Genomic DNA, 7,500 nt, shown 5'->3' on the forward strand with positions numbered 1-7,500 from the left:
CCCTAACCCTAACCCTAACCCTAAACCTATACCTAATCCTGACCTTAACCATAACCCTAACCCTAACCTTAACCCTAACCCTAACCATAACCCTAACCCTACACCTAATCCTAACCCTATCCCTAGGCCTAACACTAACCCAAACGCTAAACCTAACCCTAACCCTAACCCTAAACCTAACCCTACATCTAACCCTAAAGCTAACCCTTACACTAAACCTATCCCTAACACTGACCCTAACCCTAACCCAAATCCAAACCATATCCCAACCTTCTGTGAATCGTAAACTGAAACCTCACCCTAACCCTAACCCTACCTCTAACACTAACCCTGAATCTAATGCTAAGCCTAACCCTAATCCTAACCCTAACCCTAGACCTAACCGTTACCCTATCCCTATCGCTAACCCTAACCCTAAATCTAACCATAACACTAGTCCCAACGCAACAAAATCCTAACCCTATAATGAAAACTAACGGTAACCCTAACTCTAACCCTAACCCTAACCCTAACCCTTACACTAAACCTATCCCTAACACTGACCCTAACCCTAACCCAAATCTGAACCATATCCCAACCTTCTGTGAATCGTAAACTGAAACCTCACCCTAAACCTAACCCTACCTCTAACACTAACCCTGAATCTAACGCTAAGCCTAACCCTAACCCTAACCCTAACCCTAACCCTAACCCTAACCCTAACCCTAACCCTAAACCTAACCTTAACCCTAAGCCTAACCTAGCCCTAACCCTAACCCTAACCCTAAGCCTAAACCTAACCCTAACCCTAACCCTAAACCTCATCCTGACCTTAACCATAACCCTAACCCTAACCCTAACCCTAACCCTAACCCTAACCCTAACCCTAACCCTAACCCTAACCCTAACCCTAACCCTAACCTAACCCTAACCCTAACCCTAACCCTAAACCTAACCCTAACCCTAGCCCTAACCCTAACCCTAACCCTAACCCTAACCCTAACCCTAACCCTAACCTAACCCTAACCCAAACCCTAACCCTAACCCTAACCCTAGCACTAACCCTAAGACTAACCCTAACCTTAACCCTAACCCTAACCCTAACCCTAACCCTAACCCTAACACTAACCCTAACCCTAACCCTAATCGTAACCTTATCCCTAACCCTAACCCTAACCCTAACCCTAACCCTAAGCCCTAACCCTAAACCTAATCCTCACCCTAACCCTAACCCTAACCCTAACCTAACCCTAACCTAACCCTACCCGAAACTCTAATCATAACCCTAACTCTAACCCTAACCCTAACCCTAACCCTAACCCTAACCCTAACCCTAACCCTAACCCTAACCCTAACCCTAATCCTAGCCCTAAACTTAACCCTAACCCTAACCCTAACCCTAACCCTAACCCTAACCCTAACCCTAACCCTAACCCTACACCAAACCCTCAGCCTATGGTCAACCCTAACCCTAACTCTGACCCTAAACTTAATCCCAACATTGCTGTGAACATTAACCCGAACCCTAACCCTAACCCTAACTCTAAATAAAACCGGAACTATAACCGTGACCCTAACCCTAACCCCAACCCTGACGCTAACCCGAACTCTAACCCGAACAATAACCCTAACGCTAGCCCTAACCCTAACCCTAAACCTAATCCTGACCTTAACCATAATCCTAAACCTAACCCTAACCCTAACCCTAAACCTAATCCTGACCTTTACCATAACCCTAACCCTAACCTTAACCCTAACCCTAACCATAACCCTAACCCTACACCTAATCCTAACCCTATCCCTAGGCCTAACACTAACCCAAACGCTAAACCTAACCCTAACCCTAACCCTAACCCTACCCGAAACCCTAATCATAACCCTAACTCTAACCCTAACCCTAACCCTAACCCTAACCCTAACCCTAAACCTAAATATAACACTAAACCTAAACCTAACCCTAACCCTAACCCCGACTCTAATAATTTATCTAATCCGAACCTAACCCTAAACCTATCACTAACCCTAATCGTAACCTTAACCCTAACCCTAACCCAACCCTATCCCTAACCCTAACCCTAACCCTAACCCTAACCCTCACCCTAACCCTAATCCTAGCCCTAAACTTAACCCTAACCCTAACCCTTAACCTAACCCTAACCCTAAATCTTACCCTACACCTAACCCTCACCCTATGGTCAACCCTAACCCTAACCCTAACCCTAAAGCTAACACTAACCCTAACCCTAACCCTAACCCTAACCCTAAGCCTAACCCTAAACCTACACCTAACCCTCACCCTATGGTTAACCCTAACCCTAACCCTAACTCTGACCCTATACTTAATCCCAACATTGCGGTGAACATTAACCCGAACCCTAACCCTAACCCTAAGTCTAAATAAAACCGGAACTATAACCCTGACCCTAACCCTAACCCCATCCCTGACGCTAACCCGAACTCTAACCCGAACAATAACCCTAACGCTAGCCCTAACACTAACCCTAACCCTAACCCTAACCCTAAACCTATACCTAATCCTGACCTTAACCATAACCCTAACCCTAACCTTAACCCTAACCCTAACCATAACCCTAACCCTACACCTAATCCTAACCCTATCCCTAGGCCTAACACTAACCCAAACGCTAAACCTAACCCTAACCCTAACCCTAAACCTAACCCTACATCTAACCCTAAAGCTAACCCTTACACTAAACCTATCCCTAACACTGACCCTAACCCTAACCCAAATCCAAACCATATCCCAACCTTCTGTGAATCGTAAACTGAAACCTCACCCTAACCCTAACCCTACCTCTAACACTAACCCTGAATCTAACGCTAAGCCTAACCCTAATCCTAACCCTAACCCTAGACCTAACCGTTACCCTATCCCTATCGCTAACCCTAACCCTAAATCTAACCATAACACTAGTCCCAACGCAACAAAATCCTAACCCTATAATGAAAACTAACGGTAACCCTAACCCTAACCCTAACCCTAACCCTAACCCTAACCCTAACCCTAACCCTAACCCTACCCGAAACCCTAATCATAACCCTAACTCTAACCCTAACCCTAACCCTAACCCTAACCCTAACCCTAACCCTAACCCTAACCCTAACCCTAACCCTAACCCCAAACGTAACCCTACCCCTAAACCTAACCCTAACCCTAACCCCGACTCTAATAATAAATCTAATCCGAACCTAACCCTAAACCTATCACTAACCCTAATCGTAACCTTAACCCTAACCCTAACCCTAACCCTAACCCTAACCCTAACCCTCACCCTAACCCTAATCCTAGCCCTAAACTTAAGCCTAACCCTAACCCTTAACCTAACCCTAACCCTAAATCTTACCCTACACCTAACCCTCACCCTATGGTCAACCCTAACCCTAACCCTAACCCTAAATATAACCCTAAACCTAAACCTAACCCTCACGCTAACAATAAACCTAAACCTAACCCTAACCCTAACCCTAACCCTAACCCTAACCTTAACCCTAACCCTAACCCTAACCCCAAACGTAACCCTACCCCTAAACCTAACCCTAACCCTAACCCCGACTCTAATAATAAATCTAATCCGAACCTAACCCTAAACCTATCACTAACCCTAATCGTAACCTTAACCCTAACCCTAAACCTAACCCTATCCCTAACCCTAACCCTAACCCTAACCCTAACCCTAACCCTAACCCTAACCCTCACCCTAACCCTAATCCTAGCCCTAAACTTAACCCTAACCCTAACCCTTAACCTAACCCTAACACTAAATCTTACCCTACACCTAACCCTCACCCTATGGTCAACCCTAACACTAACCCTAACCCTAACCCTAAAGCTAACACTAACCCTAACCCTAACCCTAACCCTAACCCTAACCCTAAGCCTAACCCTAAACCTACACCTAACCCTCACCCTATGGTTAACCCTAACCCTAACCCTAACTCTGACACTAAACTTAATCCCAACATTGCTGTGAACATTAACCCGAACCCTAACCATACCCAAACTCTAAATAAAACCGGAACTATAACCCTGACCCTAACCCTAACCCCAACCCTGACGCTAACCCGAACTCTAACCCGAAAAATAACCCTAACGCTAGCCATAACCCGAACCCTAAACCTAACCCTAACCCTAACCCTAATCCTGACCTTAACCATAACCCTAACCCTAAACTTAAACCTAACCCTAACCATTACCCTAACCCTACACCTAATCCTAACCCTATCCCTAGGCCTAACACTAACCCAAATGCTGAACCTAAACCTAACCCTAACCCTAAACCTAACCCTACATCTAACCCTAAAGCTAACCCTTACACTAAACCTATCCCTAACACTGACCCTAACCCTAACCCAAATCTGAACCATATCCCAACCTTCTGTTAATCGTAAACTGAAACCTCACCCTAAACCTAACCCTACATCTAACACTAACCCTGAATCTAACGCTAAGCCTAACCCTAACCCTAACCCTAACCCTAACCCTAACCCTAACCCTAACCTTAACCCTAAGCCTAACCTAGCCCTAACCCTAACCCTAACCCTAACCCTAACCCTAAACCTAACCCTAACCCTAACCCTAAACCTCATCCTGACCTTAACCATAACCCTAACCCTAACCCTAACCCTAACCCTAACCCTAACCCTAACCCGAACCCTAACCCTAAACCTCATCCTGACCTTAACCATAACCCTAACCCTAACCCTAACCCTAACCCTAACCCTAACCCTAACCCTAACCCTAACCCTAACCCTAACCCCGACTCTAATAATAAATCTAATCCCAACCTAACCCTAAACCTATCACTAACTCTAATCGTAACCTTAACGCTAACCCTAACCCTAAACCTAACCCTAACGCTAACCCTAATCCTCACCCTAACCCTAACGCTACCCCTAACCTAACCCTAACCTAACCCTAACCCTAGCCCTAACCCTAAACCTAACCCTAACCCTAACCCTAACCCTAACCCTAACCCTAACCCTAACCCTAACCCTAACCCTAACCCTAACCCTAACCTAACAATAACCCAAACCCTAACCCTAACCCTAACCCTAGCACTAACCCTAAGACTAACCCTAACCTTAACCCTAACCCTAACCCTAACCCTAACCCTAACCCTAACACTAACCCTAACCCTAACCCTAACCCTAACCCTAACCCTAACCCTAACCCTAACCTAGCCCTAACCCTAACCCTAACCCTAACCCTAAACCTAACCCTAACCCTAACCCTAAACCTCATCCTGACCTTAACCATAACCCTAACCCTAACCCTAACCCTAACCCTAACCCTAACCCGAACCCTAACCCTAAACCTCATCCTGACCTTAACCATAACCCTAACCCTAACCCTAACCCTAACCCTAACCCTAACCCTAACCCTAACCCTAACCCCGACTCTAATAATAAATCTAATCCCAACCTAAACCTAAAACTATCACTAACTCTAATCGTAACCTTAACGCTAACCCTAACCCTAAACCTAACCCTAACGCTAACCCTAATCCTCACCCTAACCCTAACGCTACCCCTAACCTAACCCTAACCTAACCCTAACCCTAGCCCTAACCCTAAACCTAACCCTAACCCTAACCCTAACCCTAACCCTAACCCTAACCCTAACCCTAACCCTAACCCTAACCCTAACCTAACCCTAACCCAAACCCTAACCCTAACCCTAACCCTAGCACTAACCCTAAGACTAACCCTAACCTTAACCCTAACCCTAACCCTAACCCTAACCCTAACCCTAACACTAACCCTAACCCTAACCCTAATCGTAACCTTATCCCTAACCCTAACCCTAACCCTAACCCTAACCCTAACCCTAAGCCCTAACCCTAAACCTAATCCTCACCCTAACCCTAACCCAAACCCTAACCTAACCCTAACCTAACCCTACCCGAAACTCTAATCATAACCCTAACTCTAACCCTAACCCTAACCCTAACCCTAACCCTAACCCTAACCCTAATCCTAGCCCTAAACTTAACCCTAACCCTAACCCTAACCCTAACCCTAACCCTAACCCTAACCCTAACCCTAACCCTAACCCTACACCTAACCCTCAGCCTATGGTCAACCCTAACCCTAACTCTGACCCTAAACTTAATCCCAACATTGCTGTGAACATTAACCCGAACCCTAACCCTAACCCTAACTCTAAATAAAACCGGAACTATAACCGTGACCCTAACCCTAACCCCAACCCTGACGCTAACCCGAACTCTAACCCGAACAATAACCCTAACGCTAGCCCTAACCCTAACCCTAAACCTAATCCTGACCTTAACCATAATCCTAAACCTAACCCTAACCCTAACCCTAAACCTAATCCTGACCTTTACCATAACCCTAACCCTAACCTTAACCCTAACCCTAACCATAACCCTAACCCTACACCTAATCCTAACCCTATCCCTAGGCCTAACACTAACCCAAACGCTAAACCTAACCCTAACCCTAACCCTAACCCTACCCGAAACCCTAATCATAACCCTAACTCTAACCCTAACCCTAACCCTAACCCTAACCCTAACCCTAACCCTAAACCTAAATATAACACTAAACCTAAACCTAACCCTAACCCTAACCCCGACTCTAATAATTTATCTAATCCGAACCTAACCCTAAACCTATCACTAACCCTAATCGTAACCTTAACCCTAACCCTAACCCTTAACCTAACCCTAACCCTAAATCTTACCCTACACCTAACCCTCACCCTATGGTCAACCCTAACCCTAACCCTAACCCTAAAGCTAACACTAACCCTAACCCTAACCCTAACCCTAACCCTAAGCCTAACCCTAAACCTACACCTAACCCTCACCCTATGGTTAACCCTAACCCTAACCCTAACTCTGACCCTATACTTAATCCCAACATTGCGGTGAACATTAACCCGAACCCTAACCCTAACCCTAAGTCTAAATAAAACCGGAACTATAACCCTGACCCTAACCCTAACCCCATCCCTGACGCTAACCCGAACTCTAACCCGAACAATAACCCTAACGCTAGCCCTAACCCTAACCCTAACCCTAACCCTAAACCTATACCTAATCCTGACCTTAACCATAACCCTAACCCTAACCTTAACCCTAACCCTAACCATAACCCTAACCCTACACCTAATCCTAACCCTATCCCTAGGCCTAACACTAACCCAAACGCTAAACCTAACCCTAACCCTAACCCTAAACCTAACCCTACATCTAACCCTAAAGCTAACCCTTACACTAAACCTATCCCTAACACTGACCCTAACCCTAACCCAAATCCAAACCATATCCCAACCTTCTGTGAATCGTAAACTGAAACCTCACCCTAACCCTAACCCTACCTCTAACACTAACCCTGAATCTAACGCTAAGCCTAACCCTAATCCTAACCCTAACCCTAGACCTAACCGTTACCCTATCCCTATCGCTAACCCTAACCCTAAATCTAACCATAACACTAGTCCCAACGCAACAAAATCCTAACCCTATAATGAAA

Source organism: Sturnus vulgaris, chromosome 2, assembly GCF_052056855.1.
Source record: "Sturnus vulgaris isolate bStuVul1 chromosome 2, bStuVul1.hap1, whole genome shotgun sequence".
Lineage (NCBI taxonomy): Eukaryota > Metazoa > Chordata > Aves > Passeriformes > Sturnidae > Sturnus > Sturnus vulgaris.